At 47.0% G+C, this 11,462-nt stretch overlaps 1 long non-coding RNA gene across 2 annotated transcripts; it reads left to right on the top strand.

The window, feature by feature from the left end:
- The first annotated feature begins 1,878 nt into the window (after window positions 1–1,878).
- On the top strand, window positions 1,879–4,825 carry LOC135730161 (uncharacterized). Of its 2 annotated transcripts, XR_010525910.2 has the most exons (5): window positions 1,879–2,435; window positions 2,977–3,070; window positions 4,261–4,393; window positions 4,476–4,577; window positions 4,688–4,825. It is a non-coding gene; the product is annotated as an uncharacterized lncRNA (long non-coding RNA). The 2 variants fall into 2 exon arrangements; XR_012337881.1 differs by lacking the exon at window positions 4,688–4,825 and having other exon boundaries at window positions 4,476–4,668.
- Window positions 4,826–11,462: the final 6,637 nt, after the last annotated feature.

The raw sequence follows: 11,462 nt of genomic DNA on the forward strand, positions 1-11,462 counted from the left end.
CGCACTTTCACGTGTATGTGTGTTGTGCTACGGTTTCAACCATTCATTGAAGGTCGCGTTCTCACTGTGTTTTTTTCAAAATGTCTGAGGGTCGCAAGAGAAAAAGTGTCTACGAATTGTATGACAAGAAGAGAAAGGACTATAAATAAAGAAACAAGTTGTTTATGGGAGACTATTTCACACGCTGGCGTGAGCTAAAAGGACAGGTTGGGCTTCCCACGCGAAGTTTCTACTGGAAAGGTACATTTTGTCATGCTATTTGGAGAAATCCATTTAAAAAGGGTCTTAAAACGTCTTAAATTTGACTTGGTGAAACCTGCAGCAACCCTGTTTTTGCATGCTGCTTATAAATATATCAGTGGTGATATCTCATAACGTGTTTTAATAGTCACGCCACGATAAAATAAATGATCTATGTCCAAATTTAACAGCTGTGGTGCTTACCTGCAGTTCCATGGTGTTTTAGCGTTCTGAGGAGAAACATCGCTCCAGAAAAAAATATTGTTTACATTCCTCTTTCCAAGTGTTAATCATCCACACAATGTGACAAGACATTACTCCCATTAAGTTTAACGTAACATCCAAGAGCGCTGATCTTTGACGGAATAATCAGTTCCGATTGGGATTCACACACTGATTTACGAGCTAGTGAACAAATGAGACACACGGAGAGTGTTTAAAAATATTTGTGTGTGTGTGCGTGCAGTTTTTCCAATAAGAGATGAGCCTGTTTAAAGAACCTCCATTCACTAATACTAAAATGAGCAGCAGGTGGCAGAATGATACAAAATGGTGAAGCGGTTACTGTGCCGTTATCAGTAGAATATCGCACGATTGCATGAGGCTATATTGGTACTTTTAGCAAGAGATCGCGGGAGCGACATTGTTAAATTGTGTTAGTCATAACTTCTAGTACGTTAAAATATGTGTTCGGAATCTGCATAACAGCTGATGTGGACCGATATGACATGGGTAATAGAATGAATGAGTTAAATATTATTTTGAGTCAAATAGAATGATCAAACGTTTATCCAAATTCTACAACTACATCAATTTGATTCATATTACATATGTCTTTATCTTCTTGGAGTCAGATGAAGCTACCTAAGTTGCGTAATGTTAAAACGTCATTGGTAAGCGCCGGAAAAGACTGAACGTGCGACGATCCTTCTGCCATGCCGTTTGGATTCCGCCGTTTGGCCAAATGGATGGATATATATTTAATTTTTTCCCTTACAGTAAACCAGGAAGTTTTAAAGCACTTCATGCTTCCTGCTGCTGACCAGCTTTATGGAGATGTAGATTTAATTTTCCAACAGGACTTGGCACCTGCACACAGTGCCAAAGCTACCATTACCTGGTTTAAGGACCATGGTATCCCTGTTCTTAATTGCCCAGAAACACGCCTGACCTTAACCCCATATTGTGAAGAGGAAGATGTGATATGCCAGACCCAACAATGAAGAGGAACTGAAGGCCACTATCAGAGCAACCTGGGCTCTCATAACACCTGAGCAGTGCCATTGACTGATTGACTTTGTAGGTTGTCTACAAATCGGAAGGTTGGTGGTTCAATCCCCGACTCCACCTGACCAAGTGTTGAGGTGTCCTTGAGCAAGACACCTACCCTCCTGAAAAATCCAGGATAAACCAGCATGAATTTAATGCTGGTCCAGGCTGGTTTTTACTGGTTTGTGCTGGTATAGTGCTGGTATACAGTAGCTGGGTTACCAGCATAGTCATGGTGTTCTCAAGCAAAAGGGAGCTGGTATAGCTATTTCACCAGTATGATTTTGCTGGATTGAGCTTCAGGGGAACAAGCTTTATTTTTGCTTGTGTATGTCTGTATCTAACACATTAAAGAGCACCTATTATGGGATACACGTTTTTAAACATCCTTTTGTGTGTAAGTGTGCATTAGTACATGCTAACGATATTCAAAAAGTACATACCTCAAAGAAAACGATGACGCGAGTTATCGTCTCTAACGTTCGAGGACTACAAAAAACACTCGGATTGTAGGCAACAGTTTACTTCCTGGGATTAGTGACGTAGATAAGACCAACATTATCATAGTTCAGCCCTCTCTGCTTTGCTTGGGTACGCCCTCAAAGACGAGGGTGGGGAGCGTCGAGTCAGAAGAGAGCTAAAATGGCGGAGGTTGGGAGTCCCTGCTTTGACTCTGTTTGCAAACTCTTGTTTCATTGTTTAAGCGATTAAATCTCTCGAGTAGACGCTGTCTCTTTAGATGCGAGGGCAAAATAGCACTTTATGGACTTCCACAGAGGACATCATGTTTAATACGGTTCCGGAAAAATCCGGTCAGAAGTTGTTCACGGAGTTTTCACAATAACTGCTTCTCATGAACCGAAGCTGGATTTACGCGACGTCTCCTCTTGAAAGTTGGATTACTGTGCACTTCTGGATCACAGACTGTAAGTATTCATGTTTATTATTTGCCTTTTACTGTACATTACGTAACCAGTAACCGGAGATTAACATAATGTGCGTGTAGAGCTAAGCTTGCAAGCTAATTGTTTTGTGTTGTAATACTGTATTTCATTAACAACGTACCATATTTACACACGTGTATGTTGAATTATGCAGGCTTTCGTTTGTTTTATCGATGTTGGTTTAGACATGTTTACAAACTTGCTAAGTTGCTAAGATAAATACAAATACAAATGCCAGCTAAACTGTTACCGGTAAAATTTGTTCTCATGATCAAACTCAAGAAACTCTAAGTACAGATGATTTGTTTAAAGTTATATGTATTTTACTGTTGTATTTACTTGAAGCTTTCTTAGATTTTGAAACGAAGTAAACACGTAATGTGTGTTGCTAATGTTGGGCCATGTAATATGTAATACATTTACGTTTTAATGAATAGTCTAACGATTTATAGTCATTGTACTCTATTGTTATAATATTTCTTTTTGACTGAATACATGTTTGTTTTATTTGTCTATATCCTAGATTCGCAGCTGTACACATCCTTCTACACTGTATGCAAACATGCAACATCATAACACACAGTACAAGGAGTCAGACTGGCATATGAGGAGCAAAGGTGTTTAACACATATTGGGCCCTATCTTGCACCCAGCGCAATTGACTTTGTCAGTGACGCATGTATCATTCGTATTTTGCGCCGGCGCACAGCGGGGTTTTTCCCTCCACAGATGCACGTCAGCAAACTAGGGAATGAACTTGCGCTCCCTGGGCGGTTCAGCGCAAAAAGGAGGCGTGTTGCGGCGCAAACCATCTCTTATGCTATTTTGCAGTTTCAAAAAACAATTGCGCTACTAACCAAAAAAAACTAGTCTAAAGTCAGTGGCGCGTTGCGCGTTGTTCATTATGCTATTTTAAGGGCGCATGCTTGACCATAATGTATAGCGTGCACAACGCGCATATACTTTGCTTATCTAATCTACACAGATGCAACAGTTATTTTTGCAAATCATAAATTGTTACACTTAAAAATATTAATACACGAGATAAGGGGAATCATAGTGGTGAGCATTGTGGTGATAGTTTTTATTTATTCTCATGCAAAGAAAGATTAAAATATTTTCATAAGTTTGTTGTGTGGCTGTATTACGTTTATATTATATAAATAATAATTAAAATCCTTTCATAAGAAACCTTAATGTATATGAACTTGATTTGTAAGAGTACTTTGGGATTGGACCTTGCTTGCGTTTCTTGGGTCCGATTTCAAAGCCCCCAAACCCTTTCAGCGGTGAGGGTGGACGCAGCGATGTCCTCTGCTGGCGTCAAGTCCTGAGGCAGATCCACCTCCCGTTACACGGCGTGCCCGATTTATGCTGGCAAGCGTGGGATTCCCCCGTACAAGGACGTCGGTCTCCTCGGCTGTGAACCGCTCCTGGCGTGCGCCTGGTAAATCCGTCATAATAATAGCAACCCGCCATGGAACTTGCGCCCTTGCGTTTAAAGGGAATGTTGGCTAGCGTTCTGATTGGTTTATTTGACGTTACGCCCAAACCACACCTATGAATAATGAACCTACTTCAGACCAACCCCTTATTGATTTGCGCCCGGCGCAAGAGTTATTTCTCACGCCGGGAAAATAGCAACAGCGCCCAAGATCCGCCCACAAACTAACTTGCGCGTTGCGCTTCGCACTTGCGTTTCAGATCGTTAAAATAGAGCCCATTATGTATTTACCTAGTGAAACCACTACCAGTCTTAAATGTATAACTGATGATGACAAAGTTTTTTTTCTCTGCATAATAATAGGAACCCAGGCAGTAGCATCGTTTCACAATGTTTCCATCATCATCATCAGTGGATGCCTTTGCCGTCCGTAGCCTGAGATTTCAGATTTGCAGCAAAAAAAATTGATTTTCTCATTTATTGGAATGCTGTGCAGGTATTTAAGTATTTTAGTAACTGTGTTAAATAAAGTAGTATTTACTTTTACAATAAATTAATTGCTTGTTTATATTTTACAGGTATTTGTACCTTGCAGCCATCCATTACAATGTCACCAAGCCGTAACAAAAGCAGGAGAGGGAAAGTACAAGGCTATGTTCCCAAAACACAAATGACATACCGTAAGCAGTAATGTTTTATTTCAAATACATTCATAATTAAAAACTTAATGTATGAAGCAGGGAAATAAATGATCAAAACAAAAGATTTATTGACTGCAATATTTCTACAGTTATGTGGATGATGTGATCAGGCTTGTATTTGATGAGGTATTTGAAGATAAGCTGAAGGAAACCCCGATTCCAATGGACCTGACATCACAGTTTGAGAGACCTTCAAAGGAGGACGTGATTGCATGCCATCTTCAATGCAGGGGTCGTCGAAAGCCAAAATTGTGACCGATCTGATCAGGAAGCTCCAAGCGTATCTGGAGAACAACACACGACAGGATGATAACCTTATAGTGTCGTCTTAGATAGCACCAGCTGACAAAGCTTTGATATGCCATTTATCTGAATAGATAGCTGTAAGAAATGAATTGAACAATTTTTTAAACAAGAGCACAATATGGTTACTAAAGTATGTTTATTTGTATATTGTTTAACATTTAAATATATATTTGTAATAAATAAAAAAAACTTTTGACTGACTATTATATTTTCTTTAAAGTTGCATCTTTTGTTCTTTTGGGTACTTTGTTACTATAATGATACTTTAGTGTTATTGGTTTAAAAATGTAATAAAACTTACTCTAGTCCTGCACCTCAAAGGCTTATAGTCGGTACAATAAATGTTCTGTGTGTAGGGATTTAGACAATTTGTGCAAAACCTGGATGATGAATCACGCAGGTAAGAGGCCCTGGAACCTTTTGCATTCTCCTTAAAACCTAATAAGTAAAAACATAGCACTTATAAGTAAGCAGTTTTTCATAATAAACTTTACCATAGTGAAATAATGTAGAACATTCATTTCAATTAATACTTTCTTTGTGCTACATTTGGTGTTTCCATATAGTTTGCACAGTGATATAGTATGTAACAGTCTTTTATAATAAAGTTTACAATAGTAAAATAATGTTAATAAGTGAAATAGTTTTATAATCATTTCAACAAATACTTTCTATGTGCTACATTTGGTGTTTCCATATAGTTTGCACAGTAATATAGTATGTAAGCGGTCTTTTATAATAAAGTTTACTATAGTAAAATAATGTTAATAAGTGAAATAGTTTTATAATCATTTCAAATAAAACCTTCTATGTGCTACATTTGGTGTTTCCATATAGTTTGCAAAGTAATGTAGTACGTTATAATTACCTTTTGGATGTCTTTGCAACACATTTTCGTCTTCGTTTAGCATTCTGGGAGAGCTAAGGACTCCTAAAAAAGTTAAATCCAATCACGTTCATTGACGGAGATCGTTTACATCGTAACGGCCGTCTGAACTCTCTGGATCGAGCTTGAAGTGGTAAGGCAGTACAGACACCATCGTTTATAGAGAAATATAGCGCTTGTTTACGTTGCCTGTGACTCTCAGTCAGAACCGGAAAATCCACGCGTAGTCAGGGGCGTAACCTTTCAAACACACGCCGAACCCAGTTGACCAATAACAGTTGAGTAGTCATCTGACCAATCCGAATACACTAGACATTTTGGGAGGCGGAGACAGGAACTAAACCGAGCGTTCCCTTTCAGTCGGTCACTACGACGCCACGTCGTGACCGACAAATTGGGAACTCGCTTAGAGGACCAATCTGCTTCGAATACTACTAAAACGCCAATGAACTTGGCATTGAGATATTTGCATAATGCTGGCGCCGCCCCGCCAGGTGCGTATATAAGCAGCAGCTGCAAATAGGGAAATTAGCTTTTTATCGCTTCGAAAGCCGGCAGTATCTGCTACTGAGAAGCTACTCTACTCTGGTGGGATTCGATTGCTGAAGTTGGTTGGACTAGCAGTACCACAGCGGACGCTTCGCTTAATTCCACGACTCTACATCTTTTATTGTTTTGAGTTTAGTGTGTGCGTTGCCTTCCTGTGCGCTCATCAACTAAGCATCTGAGTGAATTTCCCTAAAAGAGTGATACGAGAGAGCTTTGTGCCTTGTTAAAGGCAGCCACTCTCTCGTATATCCGGACATCAGCGTCCTTTTCAGGATGGCTTTTTGTCCGTGCGATCTTGGGTGCGGCAAATACATGGGTCCGAAGGACGGTCACGAGCGTTGTCTTTCGTGTTTGGGCATCGAGCACGCAGAGGCAGCGTTCGCTGGGGGTAAGTGTTCTCACTGCGAGAACATGTCCCTTGTGGATTTGCGCAGACGGTTGTCTTTCCTCCGGGAAAAACGCAACCCTCGTCATGCGAGTGCTGAACGCCGCCACGGTGCGGCTGTGAAGCTCTCAAAGGACGACCTGCGCATCACTGTGCTGAGCCGAGCGGGGGATTCGTCCTCAGGCTCTCAGCCTCCTCATCCACAGCCGCCCTCCGGGTCCACCGACGCCGCAGCATCCGAGGGTGGGCCTCCTCCCCCTGACGTGGACCCCGACGCCCTTCCTCCCTCTGGTCGGGTTGGGACGCCGGAGTTCGATCCAGAGATGGTGGCCGTGCTCGCTCGAATGGCGGAGACCGTAGGGTTAGAGTGGGTTCCCCCCCCTCAGCCCGAACCGTCCCGCCTGGATGATTGGTTCTTTGGAGCTGCCCGGGTTTCACAACCCTCTCCACCGGTGCCTTTCTTCCCCGAGGTGCACGAGGAGCTGACTAGAACCTGGAAGTCGCCGTTTTCCATGAGATTACGGCGGTTTCAGCCCTCCCCCCTCACCTCCCTCACCAGCGGAGCCGCTAAGGGTTATACGGGGATCCCTCCTGTGGAGCGTGCGGTCGCGATGCAGCTGTGTCCGGCCAACGCTCCCTCTTGGAAGGACCGCCCAACCCTCCCCTCTCGTGCCTGCAGACAGTCCTCCGGTTTAACGGGCGCTTCCCACCAGGCATGTGGAGAGGCGGCTTCAGCCCTGCACGCTATGGCGTTGCTGCAGGTTCACCAAGCGTAGGCCTTGAGGGATCTGCACGAGGGAGGACACGACTCGCCTGTCCTTTCGGAGCTCCGGGCTGCCACTGATCTGGCTCTTCGCGCTACGAAGGTGACAGCGCAGGCAATGGTCGTGCCATGTCCACGATGGTGGTCCAGGAACGCCACTTATGGCTATGTCTGGCGGACATGTCGGATGCGGAGAAGAACAAGTTCTTGGACGCTCCAGTGTCCCAGGCTGGCCTTTTCGGTGAGTCGGTGGAGTCCTTCGCCCAGCAGTTCTCCGCCGCCCAGAAGCAGACAGAGGCGATCGCTCAGATCATGCCCCGGCGCAAGCGACCTGCATCTCGCCCTCCAGCGCCGGCGGGCCCGTCTGCTCCTCGCCGAGGGCGCCCTGCGGCGGCTGCCTCCGCCCCCCCCACTAGAACATCTTCCAGGCCACGGAGGGGGAACAGCCGTCGACAGCCCGCCCCACCCGCTTCCCGTGGTAAACGGAAATCGAAGCGGCCCTGAGACGGGCGACCTGGATTTGGATGGGATCACTCTACGGGAGACGGTGATGGCATCGCTCCCTCCACCGGTAGAGGGCCGGGTGGAGAATCTTTGGTTTCGTTTTGTTTCTGTTCCGCCGGCTTCTCAGCCGGCACCCACAAAACCACAAAAAGAGTGCATTCCTATTCCTTCTCCAGGTCTCCAGAGGATCGAGAGAGATGTGAGCGGGCATTTACATGCTCTTCCTCCCTCTCCTCTATCGCCAGCGGGTGTTCTGAGGAGTTCCAGCTCTCCGCTGAGGAGACGGGACCACCAGCACCCTCCTCGGAGTCTGTGCTCTCCGCTGAGGAGACCAGACGACCGTCACCCTCAGCGGGCTCAGGTCAGTGTCACACACACACATACTGTAGATACTTATGCTGTCCCAGCAGACGTACCGGCAGTACCACCTGTCCCGCTCAGCCGCCCCACCGCGGGTACCCCGACAGTGCCGTTAATTCCCCTCGTACGGTCCCTGGGGGCGTGGCTTCAGCTTCCCAGCCCGTCTTGTTGGGTTTTACGCACTGTTCGCCTCGGTTACGAAATTCAATTCATCCGGCACACACCCAAATTCTCGGGCATTCGTTTCACCACGGTGAAAGCGTCCGATGCACACGTACTGCGTGCAGAGGTCGAAGTCCTGCTGGCGAAGGACGTGATAGAGCCGGTCCCTCCAACCGAGATGAGATCGGGTTTCTACAGCCCGTATTTTATAGTACCCAAAAAAGGCGGTGGGTTGCGACCGATCTTGGATTTGCGCGTTCTGAACAAATCTCTGCAGAAGAGGTCTTTCAAGATGATAACACCGAAGCAAATATTCAATTCAATTCGCCCCCAAGATTGGTTTGCGGCAATAGACCTGAAAGACGCGTACTTTCATGTGTCCATTATCCCTCGTCACAGACCGTTTCTCCGGTTTGCATTCGAGGGACGGGCATACCAGTACAAAGTTTTACCGTTCGGGCTATCCCTCTCTCCCCGTGTGTTCACGAAAGTAGTGGAGGCGGCGTTAAAACCCCTCAGAGAGAGCGGCGTTCGCATATTGGCTTACCTCGACGATTGGCTTATAATAGCGCATTCTCGACGGACGCTGTGCGAGCACAGAGATTTAACGCTTCGGCATCTCGCCCGTTTGGGTCTTCGGGTCAACTGGGAAAAGAGCAAACTCTGCCCCACGCAGAGGATCTCTTTTCTCGGGATGGAACTGGACTCGATCGATTTATCGGCGCGTTTGACAGAAGAGCGCGTCCAGTCAATTCTGACTTGCCTCGGTTCATTCCGAGGGAAGAATGCGGTCCCGCTGAAACAATTTCAAAAGCTCCTGGGGCATATGGCAGCAGCAGCGGCCGTGACACCGCTCGGACTGCTCCATATGAGACCGCTTCAGCGTTGGCTTCACGATCGAGTCCCGAGGAGAGCGTGGCGCGCCGGCATCCATCGTGTAGCTATTACACCTGCGTGTCGCCTAACATTCCCCCCGTGGTCGGACCCCGCGTTTCTCAGGTCCGGTGTGTCCATGAGACAGATCGCTCAGCATGCTGTTGTACACACAGATGCGTCCGACACGGGCTGGGGTGCCACGTACGACGAGCTTACAGCTTCAGGGGTGTGGACAGCACCCCAGTTGCACTGGCACATCAATTGCCGAGAGTTGTGGGCAGTATATCTGGGACTTGTACGCTTCGCTACGGAGCTGCGAGGGAAGGATGTACTAGTACGCACCGACAACACTGCGACCGTTGCGTATATCAACCGTCAAGGCGGTTTGCGCTCCCGTCACCTGTCGCATCTCGCTCGTCATCTCCTCCTTTGGAGTCAGAAGCATCTGAGGTCCCTTCGTGCCATTCACATTCCGGGCTCGCTCAATACAGCGGCAGACGCGCTTTCTCGAGCTGCGCGCCCCGGCGAATGGCGACTCCACCCCCAGACGGTCCAGCTAATTTGGAAGAAGTTCGGTCGTGCGCAGATAGACCTGTTTGCGTCGCCGGACGATACCCACTGTCGCCTGTTTTATTCACTAACCGAGGGCAGCCTCGGCGTGGACGCATTGGCACACAGCTGGCCTCGGGGGATGCGCAAATACGCATTCCCCCCAGTGAGCTTAATCGCACAGACACTGTGCAAAGTCAGGCAGGACGAGGAGAGCCTTTTACTGATCGCCCCATATTGGACGAGCAAGAATTGGTTTCCAGAGTTAATGCTCCTCGCGACAGCCCCTCCCTGGCGGATTCCCCTGAGGAAGGACCTTCTTTCTCAAGGAGGGGGCACATTATGGCACCCGCGCCCCGACCTGTGGGATCTCCATGTGTGGTCGTTGAGCGCGCGCAAGGTTTAGGTGATTTACCGCAAGCGGTATCTAACACAATCGACGCGGCTCGAGCTCCGTCCACAAGACGGGCTTACGCGTTTAAATGGAACCTTTTCGTCACCTGGTGCTCTTCGCAACGCGAGGACCCAAGAGAATGCCCTATTAACATCGTGCTTTTATATCTTCAACATAGGTTAGACGGTAGGCTGTCACCCTCCACCATTAAAGTTGATATCGTTGCTATTTCTGCTCATCACTCACTTATCAACGGCAGATCAGTCGGCCAGCATGATTTAGTTATTAGATTTTTAAGAGGCGCTCGTAGGCTAAACCCCTCGCGCTCTCCTTCTATTCCTCCCTGGGACCTGTCCATGGTGCTGAAAGCCCTTCAGGCCCCCCCGTTCGAGCCTTTGCAGTCTGCGAGTCTGAAGCTTTTATCAATGAAAGCTCTGACCCTGCTAGCATTGGCTTCAGTGAAGAGAGTAGGAGATTTACATGCATTCTCTGTTGACGACTCGTGCCTTCAGTTTGGTCCTGCTGCCTCAAGCGTAACGTTGAGGCCCAGACCAGGCTACGTGCCCAAAGTTCCCACCACTCCCTTCAGAGACCAAGTGGTAAGCTTGCAAGCGCTGCCTCCGGAGGACGCAGACCCAACCATGGCTTTGTTGTGCCCCGTACGCGCACTGCGACTCTACGTGGATCGCACGCAAAGCCTCAGGACCTCAGACCAGCTCTTTGTTTGTTATGGTGGCCAGCAGAAAGGGAAAGCTGTCACTAAGCAGAGGATGTCTCATTGGATAGTTGATACTATCACCCTGGCTTATAATCTTCAGGGTATTTCCTTGCCCCTTTAATTTGAGAGCGCACTCCACACGGAGTGTTGCCTCATCTTGGGCTCTAGCTCGTGGTTCCTCGCAAACAGACATCTGTAGAGCTGCTGGTTGGGCGACACCTAATACGTTCATTAGATTTTACAGTGTTCGTATAGAGCCTGTATCCTCTCGTGTTCTTTCGTCACCAGGGAGGGCACGGAGAGCAGACTCGCAGGTCGGCTTGCAGCCTCCAACTGATGCTTCATAACTGTGTCAGTATGGAAGGCCTTCAGAACAAAAATGCGTAATGGTTTGAATTGTTCTTCCTCCGCT

Source organism: Paramisgurnus dabryanus, chromosome 11 (assembly GCF_030506205.2).
Source record: "Paramisgurnus dabryanus chromosome 11, PD_genome_1.1, whole genome shotgun sequence".
In the NCBI taxonomy this organism is placed as follows: Eukaryota; Metazoa; Chordata; class Actinopteri; order Cypriniformes; family Cobitidae; genus Paramisgurnus; species Paramisgurnus dabryanus.